Below are 21,764 nucleotides of genomic sequence, written 5' to 3'. Positions count from 1 at the left end.
GAAAAAGAGTCTTGTGCACTATTGGTGGGAATGCAAACTGATGCAGCCACTGTGGAAAACGGTATGGAGGCTCCTCAAAAAGTTAAAAATAGAACTACCCTATGATCCAGCAATCACATTACTGGGTGCTTATCCAAAAAATATAAAAACACTAATTGAAAGAGATACATGCACCCTTATGTTTATAGCAGCATTATTTATAATAGCCAAGATTTGGAAACAGCCCAAGAGTCCATCAATTGATGAATAGATAAAGAAGATGTGGTATATATATCTATATATATAATGCGATGTTATTCAGCCACAAAAAGAATGAAATCTTGTCATTTGGAATGACGTGGTTGGAGCTAGAGAGTGTTATGCTAAGTGAAATGAGTCAGTCAGAGAAAGACAAATACCATATGATTTCACTCATATGTGCAATTTAAGAAACAAAACGAATGAACAAAAGGAGGGAGGATGAGGGGCAGAGAGAGAGAGAAACCAAATAACACACTCTTAATTATAGAAAACAAATTGATAGTTACTAGAGGGGAGAGGGGTGGGGGGATGGGTGAAATAGGTGATGGGAATTAACGAGTGCACTTGTTGTGACGAACACTAAGTGATGCAAGGAATTGTTGGATTGTTATATTGTACACCTGAAACTAATATAACAATATATATTAACTAACTGTAATTTAAAACTTAAAAAAGTTAAGTAATTAAAAAAAGTTTTATGGTCAAATAAAAAAAAGAATATTGTTTTTCTGGTGATAAAGATGAGAGTGGCATAGCGAAAAGAGTACAGAAGGAGGAAACAGAAGAGCAGCATAAATACATCTGTTCACTTCAGGATTTCGCAGAGTTCTGGCAAATTTACTTACATATTTTTTGTCCTTCGTTTTTTTGTTAGGGGTGACACTGTTTTCACTAGAGATTTATATTTATAAAAGTGTGAAATATGAGGACTAAGTGGGAATATTTGGCCAGTATAAGATAGCAAGGTACATATGATGCATTATCTGTCTCAAACAATTGTTTGACATCCTAAATCTAATTGCAAAATTTTCATGTAATATAATTTTTTTACTACATAGAATACATTTTTATTGTGAAAAAATAAAAAAATATACAAGGAGAAAGAAGATAATGACAATGAGCCATAATCATACCATTCTAAGTCTAGCAATGCTGTATTTTGCTATGTTTCCAGGACTTAATTGTATAAATATTTAAAAAATTACATGGGTTGATAATAATGTATATTTTTTAACTGTTTGCAAATTTCTTAATAGAATAAGAATATTTAATTTAGGAATAGATGCAGAAAACTATATTCGGGATGCCTCATACAGTTAAAAGATTATTTGAATTTCTACTAACAGACTAAGTAAGAGGACATTTTAAAGATTCATTTTCATTTTCCATAGAAGTTAAAATCTCAGCCTAGGACACGGAGAAGAGAAAAGCATGACTCACTTCATTTGCTGTAAATTTATAACCTTGATAAAGGCTGTATGTACCCAGAATGGATAAATAATGATTTTATTGTGTTTTCCCCAGCTCAGTTCCATTAAAACAGTTTCAAAGTGAAATTGTCATAGAATGTGCATTATAGATAAACCACAAGCTGGCTTGCCTGACAAAAGTAGAAGAAAGTCAAATTATTTGAAATTATTTGAATTATATGAAAATAGATTTTCAGAGGTTTTGATTGTACTGAATGTTGTTTTGCTAAATAAATATTTCTAACTTTGTACTTAATGTGTATCAGAGGTTTCTTGTTTGTTTACTTGTTTGTTTGTTTTTTAGAAGAAAAGTAATGTGGTTAAGTAGAATGATAACTTCTGGGGTGGTGTCGTGATGGCTAAGAACTTTACCTGTGGTGGATGTGAGATGCAATAGCTAAGGTGAGATAATGTGTAGTTCCACTAGTTGAACGATGCGGGGGAAATAAAGACTGTATAATTGTCTGGCTTGCTTTGGAAGCCTTGAAGAAGAACCATAGGCTCAGATCAGCCAATTATCAGCTCAGGATACAGTGAAAGCCAGAAGGCAGTGTTTCATGTGTCTCTTATCTCTTGCAGTCAGAGACTGGACTGGGACTGGAACTGAATTGTGCGGGTGGTCAAGCAGCAAAGGAGGTGGAGAGAGAAGCCTTGGCAGGTCTCCTAAGTTTATGTAAGGGCATTTATAGTGGAAACTTGATAAATAGGATGAGGAAATTGGGTGGATGTGCCAGAGAACTTTGAACTCTTAATTCTCCTGGGCTGGCAGAGGTGACCTCTACCCACATGCTAGAGAAGAGCAGCCTCTCCTTGCCTGGGATGAAAGACCTCAACAGGGCCCAATGCCTTATAAAACGATGCTTGACTTCCTTAAGACATCCTTCCTTCCTTCCTTCCTTCCTTCCTTCCTTCCTTCCTTCCTTCCTTCCTTCCTTCCTTCATTACCTATAAAGCAGAAATAAGAGTCAAAACAGCATAGCTTGAGGGGGAAAGCCTGTGGGGGGAGGAAGAAGGACTGCTTATTTGCCAAAGAAATGCAGGAGCTGAATAAGGTGCACCAGCTGGAACTTGGGAATGTGTGTGGGAGTACATCATGAGCACACTGGCCTGGGGCTTGTGCACAAAGCAAGCCTGGAAAGTGGAGAGTTTATAGACTTGGGTTTATATGCCCATGACTCAAGATTTAATGTGCTAGAGAGGACACCGGGAGCCCATTTTAATACCCTGCTGACCCAGTAATACCTCTTTGAAGATTGGAGGAGTAGCCAGAACTTCCTTGACAGAATATTGAGGAATGGAGTTAGAAGCTCAGGAGGTGGGCAGGTTAGAATGGATTTATTATGTGAGACTAAAGAACCCATCCCTGCCTCTGTTCCCTGGAAGAGCCCACATAACACCTCATCCACTAAAGAAATAATGAATGCACTATTGAGGGAGACATTGGCATCTTTGAGAAGTTCTGTAGTAGCTGTCCTCTATAGGCTATGGTTCAGAGTTGGAGACTGCCATCTGTGGTTGCCTAGAGAAAATGGGAATGATAGGATTCCAGAATATCTGAGGCCAAATGGTTGCACTTTGGACATAAATACTATAATGGGCGACAAGGCCAGAGTGGCAACCAGGAAGCCATGGTCCACTGGGATCTGTGCCAAGGGTTCATACATCATGCTTCTCGGAAGAAGACAGATGGAAAGCCCATCATTGTGTACCTTGTTAGCTTCAATATATGGAAAAATGAATTGTGAAGAGAAGACTGATATTAGAGGGAAAAATGGAAAATAGATTGCAGATCTAAGCTAGTTATCAGAGTGATCTGAGCCTAGTTCACAGATGCAGAGTCCATCCATTGAAGGGAAGCTTTGGTTCTTTTGAAAACGACCTTGAGAGACTACTTCAAGTATATGCAATAACTATTTTTTCAGTCCTTACCCAAAAGGACTTACAGCCACTTATCAGATAATGATACATTGGGTAAAGACCTTTCAAGGGGTTTTGGACAAATAATCTGAGCTGGTACTTATGACAGGGGACCAGAAGTGTTATCATAAGCCTTGGTCAGGGTGAGACTTTGGGAGAGCAAGTGCTAAGCAGAGTGCTAAGAATGACAGACAAGTGAGATGATGAACATGAATTTTGGTTTGGGTGTCAGTTGCAGCATCTGTAGCTTGTGACTCTAATCCTCGTGTATTAAGCTTTTAGAAGAGCCCAACGCCTGAACACTCAGTAACAGATTGCATTTAATGTAGGGCACAGATGAATAGTACCAGGGGTGGACAATACCAGGTGCCTCTGGTGCCCTCACACCCTCCTGGTCATTTCTCTGAATCCAGCTGTGGCAGGGGAGGACAGTTCTAAGCGTGTCTTGACACATTTTGCACTGACAGCATCTTATCTCAAACATGCATGTCTTTGATTTCAGCCTCAGGGCTTCTCTGTCACTGTAGATGAAGAGGGCATAAAATAAGCAACTAGAATATAGATCTAGATGATAGGAAGTAGATCTGTAGAGGCAAGTTTAAGTGTTTCCAGACTGTAGGAAGTATTTGAAGGTATTGGAGGGAAAGAGATTCCATAGGAAGAATTTCAAGGGAAAAAAGAAAGGTCATGGGGAAAAGTTGCAAAGAATATGTAAACTATTTACATGTGAGGAACAGTTAATATACGTGTAAAGAGGGGGAAACTGGCAATAAACCTTGAAGAGTGGCCAGGGGTAATAAAAGAATGCTTAACATTTTTATTTAGGGATGACCTCATTTAGCCAAACTTAACTACCTTCTCAATTTTATGTATAATACAGAAATAAGACCACACACACACACACGCACACACACACGAGCACATACACTTTTTTAGAAAGCCCTTCTATACGTTTTCATGTTTGATACACAAAAAATGAGAAGCTCAGCTGTCAAGATTATCCCTTCTCTACAGAAAAGGAAACTGGACCCTTGACCTTATTTGTAAAGAGCTGATAGCTGGATGTTAAAGCAAAGCCTATCTTTTGTTAAATTTTAAGAAGTAACTGTTCATCTTTCTAGGCTTTGAATTTTACTTTCTTTTTTTTTTTAAGATTTTTTTTATTTATTTGACAGAGATAGAGACAGCCAGCGAGAGAGGGAACACAAGCAGGGGGAGTGGGAGAGGAGGAAGCAGGCTCATAGCGGAGGAGCCTGACGTGGGGCTCGATCCCGTAACGCGGGGATCATGCCCTGAGCCGAAGGCAGACGCTTAACGACTGCACCACCCAGGAGCCCCTGAATTTTACTTTCTGATTCAAGGATGGAGCCTCAGGCTTCACATATTATATATAAACTTGTTCCTGTTATGTGTATCGTTACAGCCTCAGCCTGATCTATGTGACTTCAACACGGCAAATACATATCTACTTATGCCTCTATTTTAATCACTGTATGATTGATTTACCTATTTGTAAAAGCATTTATTAGTCACCCTCATGCATGGTCTCAGTTTAAGGTAGGAGCCTCACATGTTAGATGAATAAATATTGTTTTTCTTCTTGGGAAATTATAGACTGAAATGAATGCAAAATATAAACAAATACCATGTGTACATAAAAGATGAAAGCAGCCTACTGGCATTAGATTTGTTTCAAATATATTTGTACATGTAGGCCATAGAAAGAAAGTAAAATAAAAATGTAATACATATTAAATAAAATCTAGGGTTTTTTTTTTTGTTTTTTTTTGTTCTGAGTAGATAACTAATGTTCAAAGATATTTCTCTTGGGGGAAAGAAAATTATACTACATTTTAAAGGTACATACATTTTTGTAGCAGCAATAGACAAATTTACCACATTTCTAAATTTTAATGAGCATAGACAGAAATGATTAAAATGAAATTATCCCCTCAATTCGGCATTACAAATACATGTATGACTCTAGAGGGCACTCTACTCCTGTCATTTTCCAAGAGGAGGTGAAATTCTTTTAAGCGCAGCAATGAACACAGATATTTAAAATTCATCATGAGTACTTACAAGAAGGTCAGAGTTCTTATGCAAGATCTTGAAATCAGTACGGATTAATGGGACTTTTGTGTTTTGTGTTACATGGCTGCACTTGGGACAGTTTATGTTCTTTAATGACTGGGATGGTAATTATGTTCTCAAGAGAACATACCTACATTTATAAGGTTAAATGTTCTAATATGTATAGGTCTAATTGTTTTCTCTGCATTGCTTAATTATGTTTTACTTTATTTCTTTACTTGATTGTTATTGTTAGCAACATTATTATTATTACTATTACCCTTAAAATCCTTTAGGCAGTGTTTGAGATGTTTTCTGGGAGTGGGATCATCGTAATACTTGGATTTCCACCCTAATTCCATGTACATTAAATATATATGGGAATGACTTATCTGGTGTCTGAATTACAGTAGGTGTTAACTGAATGTTCCTCAAGTCTGAATCCAAAGATTAAGAAAATTCATAATATTAATCAATGTATCACATTATCTGTATCTGTGCCCTCTCTCCTGGGTGCTTCATGGTTATATGATAAGTACCTGGTCAGTTGGTGTTTGATTTAGCTGAGAGACTATTTTTGTCAGTAGGTCTTAGAAAAACTGAATTGGGATGCATTTAAGCTATTGCATCCTAAATTCTAGCAATATTCACATTCCCCTATTGCAGTATCTCACCTGCCTGCTGCATTTAAAACCTCTGGGTACACCCAAGATCTTTTGCTGGCAGCAGATGTCTCTTGAACTCCATTTTGTGGTTGAATAATCATTGTCTCATTAATGTGGTTTATTGGTTCTCATGTAAGAAACTCTTTAGTTTCATAAATCTCCCCATTCTTTACAGCTAGGATTTTATTTCCATTTGTAGGCTCAACTTTGCCAGACTTGACCAAGGGGAATTGGAGTCTTAGGAATAGCTCACTGCTGCTTTTTCTGTTCTGATTTTGCTTTCAGTGCTAATAGCAATAATGTTTGTGTTATACAAAGCTCCCATCATGTACTCTATTTCCAGGAAGTGGGGCACTGAGTTTTCTTCCATATGTCTGAGCTGTATCTTGGTAACTTTCCAGCAACCCAGTTCCTCCCCAAGAACTTGAATCCTGTTTTACTTCCAGGTCTGGAGATGGCAGTTGCAGGTGAACTAGAGGCCACTAGAGGGGGCTATATTTTCTGCTGCCGTTTAGCCACATTCTACATATTCCCACTGCTGTTTCCCACACCTTGTTGGACTTTCCTGACACCAGCAGTTGCCCTCATACTCTTCATCTGGTAGTCATAATTCATTTATGTAGAACTTTCAAACACATTACTTAACTTACTTATATCAGCGCTGATAATAAGCATTTATAAATTGGATATCATCATTTTTTTTTTTTTGTAGAGACAGCAGAAATGGGGCTAAAAAAGTCAGGATTTGCAGCCATGTCCTCATATTGCAGATATCCGTGTGCTTTTTGCTTGTTTGTTTAAAGTAACTGCAATTGCTAGTATGCCTGAATTGCCTTGCCTGGACTTCTTGTTATGACTGAGTCGGCTGAAGCTTTCGTTCCACACTGGGAGGCCTTGATATTTTTATTCTGCTCATTTGAATTTGAGCTTCTATTCTGACTCTGTCAAGTAGATTATCATCTTTTTAGGAATGAGACTCACTATTCTCAAGGCTCAGCATACCACAATAAGCACACACAGGTATCTTCTCAGTGAACAAGTTGACATTCTCTTTTCAAACGGTGCATCGCAATCTTACCTGAGAAGAATCACCTGAGGCCTTGTTACAGGCACAGATCACCAGTTACCTAAGGTGTTCCCCCTGGGGCACACTGTGGATTCGTAGGCCTGAGCTGAGGTCTGAGAGTTTTTACAAAAGGGTTATAGACAGTTCTTATCTTCGACCAAATTTGAAAATCAACTTTCTAGAGCACAGCCTCCTAGAATGGTGTGAAATTAACCTGCTCATGTCCATTTCCTTTTCTGCATCTTTTTCTTGGTGGATGAATGGAGCATCCTTCTTTCCTTTTGTGCTCCTCCACTGCCAAGCTCCTCCTGTCAATGACAGATTTCATTTTCATAGCTTATCAGCCCACTGTGTAATTTGGGTTTGGAAAGCCATTTGATCTACAGATGCTCCTTGTTCTGAACTGAATTGGAGAAAATGATTCTGAAATTATACCCACCCAAGATGATTTATGCCATAGTAGTTCTAAAGGCCACAGGTCAATGAAAGAGCTTTGGAACCAGATGGTGCTGGACCTTAAATCCTTTCCTTATCTTCTCAGAAAAAGGTGACATGCCTTTTCCTAAACGACCCCATTCTATTCCTGCAGAAGTAGCCAGATTATCTCAGTGACTCTTAAGTTAAATTCTAGAAGGTCCCTCAGCACACTATAAATACAAAGCACACGTGTAAGTATCCCACAAGAAAAATGACAAATTATGGAATGGTTACTTGTGTCAAGAAATAAGATGTTCTGGAAAGGCACGCAATCTAATGTAACCATCTGCCATTGAAAAGAGATTGGAAGTAAATACCCTTCTTGAAAACTGCTAAGCTACCCATTAATGATTCTGTAGAGTCATGTTCTCACATAACTCTAGCAAAGCACATGGCAAGTCACAGGCCAAGGATGAAACCATAGAGCTACTGTATCCCAGAGAAGAGGCCTCCTGGGGAGGAGGTACTTGGGAGGATTTGCTGCGGTCCTTAGCTGGATAGGTTTAAAATCCTAACTCAGTCAGTTCCAGAGTGGTTCAGTTTAAGAAAAGCAAAAACTCTTAAATCGAATGTTTAAAAACAGAGTGACAGTTTATTACTTTGCCATTACATCTGTGATAAAAACTGGAATCCTCCTATCATAAGGCCAGAATCTGCTTTTTCTCCATGTAAAACTACATGGAAATGAATTTTATTACCAGAAAAATTGATGCCCAAATTTCCCTTTTTTTTTTTTTATACAATCTGGATAGGCAAGGCACTGTTTGAAAAAGACTGTCCTATGATTTTGTAGCCAATCTTTCTTTCTGACTAACACTTTCTTCAGCTATATCACAGCTTTTAATTGGGTTACACTTATGTTTCAATGACTTGGAAATTATACTTTTTTAGGTGACTTTGTTTAAATATTACTGTAATCATTCATGACCAATCTGACCCATATTCACAGAGGAGTAGGCTGAAGGTTTTTTTTTTAAACACCATCCTCTTTCATTTATGTATCTTTTATATCCTTAAGCAGCCTATCAGAAGTTATTTTCAACTGAAATATGACATATTATTCCCCAAATAGGGAAGACATGAATCACTAATTTGGCATACTTAAAAAGAGGGATAATTCATTTTAGGCAAAGGCTTTACTTCTGGATGACATTAAGATGAGAAACAATTTACCTTGTTAGGAGAATAATATCTGAAACGTGGATTTCTCTTAACTATGGAACAAGAAGCTAACATAATGTTAACTGTTCTACTCTGTCACATTACCAATTCTGATTACATTGTACTTGGATTTAGCATATTTTTGTGCAGTACTGGTCACATATTAATTTTCTTCTTTTCATTAGGAATTAAAGACTTAAATAGGGTAATCTCAAAAAAATTTCATATTTTATTTACTTTAGGTATCTATGGTTTTTGCCTTTTTTTCTCCCTGAGCATAATGATTTTGATAAGCATTGTTCCACTATTATTTGAATATCTGACAGGCTCTCCATTTATATTCCAAATAGCACAACAGTTGACTTTAGTTTGACAGAAAAAAGATAAGTGTACCCTGGCCTCCAACGTTATTGATGTGTTTTGAATAAGAAATGCCAACCATGTTTGTGTGGCCTTATAAAGATGTAGAAAATGTGAAAAGAAATAAATTGGCAGTGATGATTTTATGATAACTGACAATTTTATTAGAAAGCATACCCTAAAGAAATAATATTTCGTAAGACAAAATGAATATTTACATTAAGACAATAATCCATAACAGGAAGTATTTGCAAAAATGTAGCAGATGTGGGCATGCCTGAAGATGCAGGAAATTATTTATGCTATTTCAAATTAGTATGCTTCTGAAATTTGAAATAATTTAATACTATTATTTATCTTTCAAATTTATGTGTTCATATAATCTTTCTTTCTGTTTTTTAAAAAAGATTTTATTTATTTATTTGAGAGAGAGAACATGAGGCAGAGAGAGGGAGAGGGAGATCCTGGGATCATGACCAAAGCCAAAGGCAGATGTTCAACTGACTGAGCCACTCAGGTGCCCCCTATAATTTTTCTCATTTTAGAATCCATTTATATTCAAACATTTTGATGAGTTTCACTAGCCTTGCTTATGTCTTAAGGAGGATTGGGAAAGAAGAGGAGACCGTGTACTAGTCACTTTGCCACTTATGCTCCTTCCCTTGTCACAGTTAATCATCACCCCAGTCCTCTGAAGTAGGTTATGTCCTTCCCACTCAGAGACTTGAAAATGAAGCTCAGAGAGATTAAGTCATGCTGAAGATCACAGACATAGTAATTCTGGCAAAATTGGCATTAGAACCTCAATCTTGATTAACTCATTCCACACTATGTAGTGTACTTTGTAAACTATAAAACAACATGCACTTATAAGAGTTATAAATATTTTTGCTAGAGTCTTTTGCTGTACAGAAAGGCACTGCATTTGATTCCAAGTCAATGAATGCTCTACTCAATTTGTTCTTGTTTTTTTTACTGAGCATATCAATGGGTGTGCCAAGTGTTTTCTGTGCATAATATTGTCAAACCCTCACAACATCCCATGGTAGTAAATAACATTGTTATCTTCATGTTACAAATGAGGAAACAGGCTCAATGAGTTTAAGTAGCTTGCTTAATGGTTAGTGTGAAGGCTATTTCATTTCCTTTGAACCATGCCCTGTTTGTACATTTTATGGCCCATTGTCAGCCAGTAGTATGAATTTCTTATAAAGAATTACACATACAGCCAACTTCTTATTTATAACTGTGATTTAGGCTTTACTCAATTAGTTTTTGATCCATTAGTTCTGGAAACCACCACCCATACTTCATGGTTTGGATCTAATAACAACTTCAGGTTTCAGAGAAAGAGAGAGAGAGAGAGAGAGAGATTGATTTAAGGTGACATAATAGGAGATATTTAAGGAGAGATATGTATATAAGGATTTATGTAAGGGTATATGTATAATGACATATATCTTTATCACTCTAACTTTCAGAAATTAGGAGGAAAGGCCCACATTTAAGTATGGTTATTTGGTAGTTAGTGAGTCCTCAGGCACAGAAACTTGTTACAAGATTTTTTTGTGTATGTAATCACTGATTAGAGAGAAGGTATCTCTGACTTACCATAAATTAAATATGACCAGTAGGCTTTTGAAGAGCATTGACTTACTCTAGGCAAACTATAGGCTTCCAAGGAGTCAGATGAAATGGAAAATTGTAACATATTAGTTATCAGCATTCCTTTATCATCCATTGTAAGTTAAAGAGGGAGTTTTTGGTAGTATACGTCAACAGGAGTTGGCTGAATTCCCAGCCCAATTTAAGAAGCAATCAACAACATAAGCAGCTTAAATATATTGCAGATAAATTGCAATGCTGTATTTTCTTATACTTTCTCAGATGTGCCAAAGCAGGTACCCTTCATATCAACTCTCTTTTTTAAACTATCTGACATTTAGTGCGTTATTGCCTTTTACAGTAGTATCCGCTTGAACTGTAGCTGTTGTTTCTGGGCTGCCATTTTCAAGCCTCTTCTTTCCCTGTGTGAGGATGAGGAGGAATGCTGATGGTTCTGATGAGACATCTGTCTCTCTTTCATTAAACCTCTTTTCCACTTCAATATTAATTACTTAAAAACAACAACAACAACAACTCAAACAAAAAGCTTCACAACCAAAATAGTACTGTTTGCTTTAGAGCAAAACTATTGGGAAGAGAGTTATGTAATGTGTGAGGGTTGAGGAAGAATCTGTGTGTAGAGGGGAAAAAGCACAAGGTGGAGGCAGATGACCTGGCTCAAAACTTTCCTGTGTCAGTCTGGGCAATTAATTAATATTTCTGAGCATCAGTTTCTAATCTCTGTGAGAATTCTACCCACTTCAATGTGGGTAGAATGTGCTATAACTGCAATTACATGTGAAATCCTTAGATGGAGCTGGAGGGGCAGCAACAAATAGCCAGGAATTGAGACTTGAGGAGGAGTTGGGCTATTGGAGGGCCAGGACTCAGCAGTAGCCTGCTTACAGCTACAACAAAGAACAAGACTGTCTGCCCCTAGGGCTGCAGGGAAAGGGTGTATTCTCCATGAGGAGGGTGTGGGCAGAGAGAAATCTCAGAAAACAGCCCTTTTGAAACTTTTCGACCTTCCATGCTTGAGCATGTGCTTGTCCCTGAGACTTGGTTTAAGGTTTGCCGGTTCGTATCATTTGTTTCTGCCTATAGAACTGAAAAGCATTGCCTGAGCCGATTAAAGGGAGTAATGGATGCCACTGTGAGGTCTGCCATTGTAAGACCCAATTCCAGGGATAGAAATCAGATGGTGTTCCCTTAAAATAATGCAGGGCTCCAACATTTGAATATGAAATGCTTCAAACAAACCCTTTCAGAATTTCTAAAACTCATTCCCCTGGGCGTGATATTTTAGCATCAGATTAAGTGAAAAGAAAAATATATACATAAACATCTTCAGCACTCTCTTTTAGGAGCCACACCTTCTCCCATTTTGTAAAGATTAGGTCATATGTTGCCCAATTCTCCTCCGTTTATGGTCCAGATCCAGGCCTGACCAGCCGGAGCACTGCATCTCCCTGAGCTCAGTGATTGCCATGGGACTGGCCATGTAACTCAAACTGGGCAATTCGGAACCCTCCAGATGTCTGACATCTATAAACCATATGGTTTTCAGGATACATGCAGCCATTTTGCTGCCACACAAACAAATCCTGTCTCATTTGAAGCAAAGCAGAAGCAAGTAAAACCAAAGTCAAATAGGCAAGAAAACAGAGTCCTAATGACATTGTTTAAACTGCTGGATTCAGCAAGAGATGTACTTTTTCGCTTTCTTACGTTTTTCTGTCACTTGATCTTGAAAAGTGCACTGGCTTTGTACAGTTCCATAGTGTTGATATAAATATTTCTCATAATGTGATATAACTTATAATTTAGCCAAGCAAAAATAAAAGAAATATGTTTTGGCTAAAAATAGTTTAATACTGTAGGATTCTTTATCATACGTAGGCCTTGCTGAATTGTTGTTATTGTTTTTGAAATAACAGATAAGTTTGCCTCATAAAGCCTATTAATATGAAAACTTTTTTCATATAAGTCTTTGTCTTTATCTGATTAATTAGATTAAATACAATTGCTTAAGAAAGAAGTAGTTTCTATAGTGACTTCCAACAATTGATCTTAGATGATCTTAGGAAGTATGCCATAGTAAATTAGGAAAATGGGTAGATATTCTTTCCTGGATACATCATTTGACAGAAGATTGTTTAAAATGTCAACTGTGAAGACATATATTGTCTCATGTACCTGAATAGCAGCTATACTGAAGTGCTAAAATTTCCAGATGATTATCTTATCTAAGAAGAGTAACAAAAATGTTACTTGAAAATAATGAAATTGTTTTCTTACTTCAGAAAAACTTTGCAAATGTCTTTAGTCAGAGTTATAGAATTAAGTCATTATATGAGGATGTGAAAGAAGACTATTGGTGTTCCCCAGAATATAAAACTATAATAAATTGTGAGTTACAAATTCATATCTTCTCCTGGTTGCCCTTTGTCTCACTGTCAACAGGCTTTTGTGGGACATGTAGAGTAGAGAAGCAGAAAAAGGAGATGGAAAAATAGGAAGGAGGAGAAAAGGGTCTCACCTGGGGAGTGTGGCCATGAGGAGACCAAAGTCTTGATCACAGGGCCACAGCCTCCCAGCCTCTGCCAACAAGCTGCGATCCATGAGTCAGCTGGGAGAAGTGATTAATGATTAACTTTTAAAGTCTGGGACGAATAAGCCCAGTTAACTCATTTTGATTAGGGGTTTGCTCTTGGTTAAAATATCTCAATTCATATATGCTTTCTTAGGAAAATGTTGAAATACCCAAAGTTTGGGGAAATACCTAATAAATAATCATTTAAATTTTATATTACTTATAAAATATTGGGAATAGCTTAACTATGATATGACAACAAAGAGAAAATGGGCCTCATTTTTAATGATTGAATATATTTTTATATTACATTTTATTTAATTTTTGATTAGGTAAACTTAAAATTAAATTAACTAATTTTCTAAATTAAATTAATTAAATTTCTAAAAATATAGTAGAAAGTCTATACTATCCTGTTGCCCCATATACCCAGTATCTACCCTATATTCTTCCTCCCACCTGTCCCCACACAAAGACAACCACCTCTCCTAGTTTCTTATATATCCTTCCAGAGTTTCTTTATGCATATACAAGAAAACAAGTATATAAGGAATCTCAATGTTCCCCCATTTATTACACATGTTTGAAAACTTTTACTATGCTGTTATTTTTGCTTTTAAAAAATGTCTTCTGGACAATTAAAAGGTTTTTGCCCCCTAGTGACTGCCTTTATGAATATAACTGTATATTATACCATTAGCACTACAGTATGAATCTTACTAAGAGAAATGATGAAATAAGCATGTTTTCTCTTCTTTCCTTTTGCGTTCTATTTCTTTCACCATCCATGTTCATAAAGCTCATAGGTCCTCAAACAAATTCAACTCAAAGAGATCTTCTCCCAGACACATTATAATAAAGCTTCAAAAATCAAGGACAAAGAGAGAATCTTAAAAGAAGTGAGAGAAAAACTTTATCACTTTCAAGGGAACTCCCATAAGGCTTTTAGCAGATTTCTCAGCAAAAACTTTATGGGCCAGGAGAGAGTGGGATGATATATTCAAAGTGCTAAGAGGAAAAAAAAACCCTGCCAACCAAAAATACTTTATCCAGAAAAGTTGTCCTTGATAAATGAAGGAGGGATAAGGCCTTTCCCAGATATACAAGGGAGCTCATCACTATTTGCCTTACAGGAAATGCTAAAAGGTGTTCTAGAAGCTGAAATAAAAGGACACTAATGAGTAACATGAAAACATGAAAATACAAAAGCCTGGAAAAGGTAAGCATATAGTCAGATTTAGAATTCTCCAACATTGTAATATGGTTATGTTAAACACCCAACTCTAGTGTAAAAGTTAAAGAACAGAAGTATTATAACAGCAATGGCTACAATAATTTGTTAGTGGATACAAAATATAAAAAGATATAAATTGTGACAACAAAAAACAAAATGTGGGGGCAGGGAGAAATAAAAGGGTAGAATTTTTGTATGCAATCAAAGTTAAGATGTTATCAGCTTAAAACAGACTGTTATAAGATTTTTATGTAAGCATCAGGGTAACCACAGAACAAAAACTTCAAGTAGATTCACACAAGATAAAGAGAAAGGAATCAAAGTATACAATTATGGAAAATCATTAAATCACAAGGAAGACAGCAAGAGAGGAAGAAAATAACAAAGGAACAGGAAAACAGTGAGAAAAAAATTAATAAGATGTCATTAATAAGTCCTGATCTATCAATACTTTAAATGTAAATGGTTTAAATTTTCTAATCAAAAGGCATAGAGTGGCTAAACAGATAAAAACAAAAACAAACAAACAAAAAACAAGACCCAGTTATAAGCTGTCTACAAAAGACTCACTTCAACTTTAAGGGCACACATGGGCTCAAAGTGAAGGGATGGAAAAAGACATTCCAGGCAAATGGAAACCAGAAGTGCACAGGGTTAGCTATACTTAAACCAAACAAAATACACTTTAAGTCAAAAACTGTAAGGAGAGAAAAAGGAGGACATTATATAATGAAAAAGGAATCAATTTATTAAAAAGAGATAACAACTGTGAATATATACTCACTGAACATGCACCTAAATATATTAAGCAATATATTAAGCATATACTAAGAGATCTGAAGGGAGAAATAGACAACAATGCAATTATACTAGGGGACTTTAATACCCAGCTACAACAATGGATGGATGATCCAGACAAAAATCAAAACAAGCATACATTGAACTTGAGCTATACTTTAGACCAAATGGACCTAGCAGACATATACAGAACATCCTGTCCAATAGAAGCACAATACACATTTTTCTCAAGTGCACATGGAACATCCTCCAGGATAGACAATATGTTAAGTAACAAAGCAAGCCTTAGCAAATGTAAGAAGTCTGAAATCACAGCATGTATCTTTTCTGACCACAATGATATGAAACTAGAAGTCAACTACAGAAGGAAGCTGGAGATATTCACAAACATGTGGAAATTGAACAACACACACCTGAACAATCAATGGGACAAAGAAGAAATCAAAAGGAAATAAAAAAGGAATAAGAGGCATCCAAATGGGAAAGGAAGAAGTAAAATTGTCTGTATTTGCAGGTGACATAATATTATATATAGAAAACTCTAACAACTCCACCAAAATATTGTTAGAACTAATAAATTCTGTAAGTTTTCAGAATACAAAATTTACATATGAAAGTCAGTTGTGATTCTGTACATTAACAATGAACTATCCGAAAACAAAATAAATAAAACAACCACTTTTACAACAGCATCAAAAAACAAACAAACAAACAAACAAATCCACCTAACTACTTAGGAATAAATGTAACCAGGGATCAAAAGATCTGAACCCTGAAAAGTATAAGAAATTGTTGAAAAAACTGAAGAAGATACAAGATGTTCTATATTCCTGGATCAGAAAAATTAATATTGTTAAAATGTCCATACTACCCAAAGTCACCTACAGATTCAATGCAATCCCTACCAGAATTGCAATGGCATTCTCACAGTAATAAAAAAAAAAGATCCTAAAATTGTATGGAACTACAAAAGACTCCAAATAGCCAGAGCAATCCTGAGAAAGAACAGAGCCAGAGGTATCACACTTCTAGATTTCAAACTATACCACAAAGCTAAAGTGATCAAAACAGTATGGTACTGGCATAAAAACAGACAATAGACTAATGGGTTAGAACTGAGAGTCCAGAAACAAACCTACACATATATGATGAACTAATATTTGACAAGGGAGCCAAGAATTTACAATAGGAAAGGGATAGTCACTTCAAATAATTGTGCTGGGAAACTGGATATTCACATATAAGAGTATGAAATTGAACCTCTATCTTATACTGCTCACAAAAATTGACTTGACATGGATTAAGGATTTAAACTTAAGACTTTAAACAATGAACTCCTAGGAGAAAACATAGAAGAAAAAACTCCTTGGCACTGATCTCAGCAATGATTCTTTTTTGGATATAACACCAAAAATATAAGCAACAAAGGCAAAAAATCAACAAGTGGGATTACATCAAACTAGTCTCTACACAGCAAAGGAAAGAATCAACAAAAAGAAAGGCAACCTTTGTAATATTTGCAAACCATCACTCTGATAAGGAGTTAATATACAAAATATACAAGGAATTCATACAACTTAATAACAAAAAATAAAATAATCTAATTTAAAAAGAAGCAAGGGAAGAACCAATATTATTAAAATGTCCATACTTTCCAAAACAATCTACAGATTTATTGCAATCACTATTAAAATACCAATAGCACTTTTAATAGAACTAGAACAAATAATACTAAAATTTGTATAAACCACAAAAGACCCCCCAAAGCCACAGCAATCTTGAGAAAGAAAAACAAAGCTGGAGGTATCACAATCTCAGATTTCAAGCTATACTACAAAGCTGTGATAATCAAAGTAGTGTGGTACTGGTACAAAAATAGACACATAGTATCAATGAAACAGAATAGAGCCCAGAAATAAATCCATTCTTATATGGTCAATTAATCTATGACAAAAAAAGCAAGAACATATAATGGAGAAAAGACAGTCTTTTCAACAAATGGTGCTAAGAAAACTGGTCAGCTACATGTAAAAGAATGAAACTGGACCACTTTTTCACACCATACACAAAAATAAACTTGGCATGGGTTAAAGACCTAAATGTGAAACCTGAAATCATAAAACTCCTAGAAGAGAACATAGGCAGTAATTTCTTTGACATTGGCCTTGGCAGTATTTTTTAAGATATGTCTCTCCAGGCAAGGAAAACAAAAGCAAAAATAAGCTATTAGGATTACACCAAGATAAAAATGTTTTTCATAGCAAAGGAAGCCATCAACAGAATGAAAAGGCAACCTACTGAATGGGAGAAGATATTTTCAAATGATGTATCTGATAAGGGATTAATATCCAAAATATATGAAGAACTTATATTATGAAAACCAAAAAAATAAATAACCTGATTAAAAATAGGCAGAGGACCTGAAAAGACATTGCTTCGAAGAAGACATTACAGATGGCCAACAGACACATGACAAGGTGCTCAACATCACTAATTGTCAGGGAAAAGCAAATAAAAATCACCATGAGATATCACCTTACTCCTGTCAGAATAGCTAGAATCAAAAAGATTAAGAAGTAAAAAGTGTTAGTGAAGATGAGGGAAAAAAGGAACCCTTGTGCACTGTTGGTAGCAATGCAAACTGGTGCAGTCACTGTGGAAAATTGTATGGAGGTTCCTCAAAAAATTGAAATTAGAATTATCTCGTGACTCAGTAGCTCCAGTACTGAGTATTTACCCAAAAAAGCCAAAAGCTAATTCAAAAAATGTATGCACCCCGATGTTTATAGCAACATTGTTTACAATAGCCAAGATATGGAAGCAACTTAAGTGTCCATTGATAGATGAGTGGATAAAGAAGATGTGGCATTTATATACAATGAAATATTCCTCAGCCATAAAAAAAAATGAGATTTTGCCATTTGAAACAACATGGATGGACCTAAAAGGTACAAAACTAAGTGAAATAAATCAGACAGAGTAAGGCAAATATGATATGATCTTACTTATTCGTGAAATCTAAAAAAACTGCACTCATAGAAACAAAGAGAGTGGTGATTGCCAGGAGTTAAGGGTTGGAAAACAAGGAGATTTTGGTCAAAGGATACGAATTTCTTCCTTCCTTCCTTCCTTCCTTCCTTCCTTCCTTCCTTCCTTCCTTCCTTCCTTCCTTCCCTCCTTTTCTTCTTTTTTTCTTTCTTTCTTTCTTTTTCTTTCTTTCTTTCTTTCTTTCTTTCTTTCTTTCTTTCTTTCCTTCCTTCCTTCCTTCCTTCCTTCTTCCTTTCTTCCTTCCTTCCTTCCTCCTTCCTTCCTTCCCTGCTTCCTTCCCTGCTTCCTTTTCTTCTTTCTTTCTTTTCTTTCTTTCTCTTTCTTTCTTTCTTTCTTTCTTTCTTTCTTTCTTTCTTTCTCTCTTTCTTTCTTTTCCTTCCTTCCTTCCTTCCTTCCTTCCTTCCTTCCTTCCTTCCTTCCTTCCTTCCTTCCTTTTTCCCAATCTGTATACATTTTACTTTCTGTTCTTGTCTTATTGTGTTAGCTAGGACTTCTAGTACAATGTTGAGCAGGAGTAGTGAGAGGGGACATCCTTGGCTTGTTTCTGACCTTACAGGGAGAACTTCTAGTTTCCCACAATTAAGTATGATGTTAGCTGAAGGTTTTTTGTAGGTGTTCTTTATCAAGTTAAGGAAGTTTCATTGTAGTTCCCACTATATTACTAGTTTTCTGAGGTAGGTGTGTGTGTGTGTGTGTGTGTGTGTGTGTGTTTGTGTTAACCATGAATGGGTGTTGGATTTTGTCAAATCCTTTTTGTGCATCTATTAGTATGATTATATGATTTTTATTCTTGTTGATGTAATAGGTTCATTAATTGATTTTTGAATTTTCACATGCCTTGCAGACCTGGGATAAGTTTCACTTGGTCATGGTGTATAAGATAAAAAATTCTAAAGAAATTAAAGGAATTTACTATTGATGAAATAAAAAGGTCTGTCTTTTTTTTCATTCAAAATGTAGCTATGCATCCCATTCTCTCCTCCTCACAATCGGAATATGAGAACGTGTTTTCATAATGTAGGGTATCTGATTTATTCTTCTGAATTTTAAAATTCAGATTATGCTATTGATGTCCTTTAAGTTGCATGGTGCTACTTATAATAATTGTAACTGCAACTTATTTTCACATGGAGTGACATTTTATCCTGTCTTTTATTTTGCACCTGTTTTAAATATCTCTGGAACAGGTTCAAATCATTAAGATGAATGTAGTAATTAAGGGTCTACTAAAGATGAATCATCATCCATATACGCTACTTGAATTTTGATCACTCTAATATGCCACTGCTGTTAAAACAATTCATTCTCATTTCATCAAGTATTTTGTAGACTTTTATTTTCTTTCAGTCCTCACATTAGAAAGTTGTTTTTTTCCCCTCTGAATACCACAAGACATTACCCATGTGAGATGAAGATTTTGCATTACAATAGTGACACCTGCAATCCTTAGTATCACAGAAAAGAGGATCAGTTTCATGGCTACAAAAATGACAGTTAAAAACCTCTTTCAGCAAAGCAGGACTCTTCTGTTGTTGCTTCATTTGTTTCAGTTGTTTGTGCTCTTCAGTCTACCCTGTTCTTGGAGTCATTTCCTCCAATTCTTATTATCTTAGTATTATGAACATATTGGAGATGGTCATAGTACATCCTCTGTTTTTGATCTCTTCTGCAGAGAAAGTCTCCTGAGAGAACTCTCTGGGATAACTGGATTTTCCTATGTCTGGCTCAAGCTTTATTGCAGTTATGTTGGTCTATGACGTCACACTCTATCCAAGTAGAGGCTCTGTGCCTCAATTTATCTTCCATTTATCTAACTTGCCAGTTAAACTGGTGCTCTACATTTCCTCTGCAAAATATAACCATGCCCAGAGCAAGCCGAATGTGGATAGCTGAGGACTGTTCTGTCATGTTCTGCTCCTTCTTGGACAGTCAAATACTTATGTTGAGTCAGGGAGTTTGTCCCCACACTTTATTTATGTCAGCTTTTTGGTAATCACAAGAACATAATTTTAATTAATTATTCCATAAGCTGACAGGAGCGAAAAGAAACTGATGTCTCCATGATAACTAAACTGAATGCTTTGGAAAGACTCAGTTAAAAAGGTCAGTTAAAAATCTTGTCAGGTTAACTATTGGCAAGACAACAGTAAAAACATTAGAAAATAGTATAAAATGATTTTGTATTCAGATTATTCTGAAAGACTGCATTTCTGAGATTTCTCTTCATATCAAAAATGAAAATTAGAAATCCCAAACTGCATTAGGAGTATGATTCATGCCAGACATCATGCAAAATTGCAGTCATTGGGGTGCCAGGTAGTGGATTTAGAGTTGCAGAAGTTTGGAATCTGCATGAAAAAGCTAGAAAATGAATGTATGTCTGTATATCTTAAATTCAGGTAAAATGTTTATAGTATGTACATAATACTTCTTGATGACTCACTCTTTACAAGAACTGGTTTTGATTAATTGACCAGCTACAAATGCTGGCATGTCAGATAAGAAGATTTCTACTGAACTTGAACTTGAATGGCTGTTTTTTTTTTTTTAATCCTTCCATGTGGGCCTAAGTTTTTTGAGATAGGTAAAGGTGTGTTTTTGGAATCAATGTTTTGTTCAGAGTCAGGCAAACTGATTAGAGAGGTTTAAGAGATATCGGCAATAGGGACAGTATGGCATAGGAGCTGGAGCAGGGTGAGAAAACTGGATCTAGAAGTCATGTTCTTCCTATTCCTTCTGGAAGAAATCCATGATTCAAGTCATAAGTTAACAGCTCTCCTCTTTCCTCCTTGGTTTCCTTTAATAACGGACAAAGACTTTCACGTTAATATTGAAGATATTCCAAATGGAAGTACTAGATGTAACACCAAATGTTTTTATTTTACTATGAATGAGGTTTTAGGCTTTGTATAAATGACTGACAGTGGTGGGGGTCCTGGAAGATACTGTGGGTAAGAAACAGGAAGGAAAGCACAAATACCAGGCTGGAGCAGGGTGGGACAGATTATACTTTCTTAATCCAGTATTAGACGAAGAAAATCTCTTTGACTACATGGATAATGCTATTATTTTCAAAACTGTCCATGTAACCAATTGCATATTGTTGACCTGAGCAACTAAAATCTTATTTGGGCTGTAGTATTTACCCATCTCATGCCGACCTCCTATCACACTGACATTTCAGTCTTAACTATGTTTGAGTAAGTCTATTCATCATGCCATTTTAATTTTAATTTGTTTTGGTTGTAGCAAATGGAGCCAATATGACATTCATCTT

This window comes from Ailuropoda melanoleuca, chromosome 2 (genome assembly GCF_002007445.2).
Source record: "Ailuropoda melanoleuca isolate Jingjing chromosome 2, ASM200744v2, whole genome shotgun sequence".
Classification (NCBI taxonomy): Eukaryota; Metazoa; Chordata; class Mammalia; order Carnivora; family Ursidae; genus Ailuropoda; species Ailuropoda melanoleuca.
Note: the sequence above shows the minus strand (reverse complement) of the source record.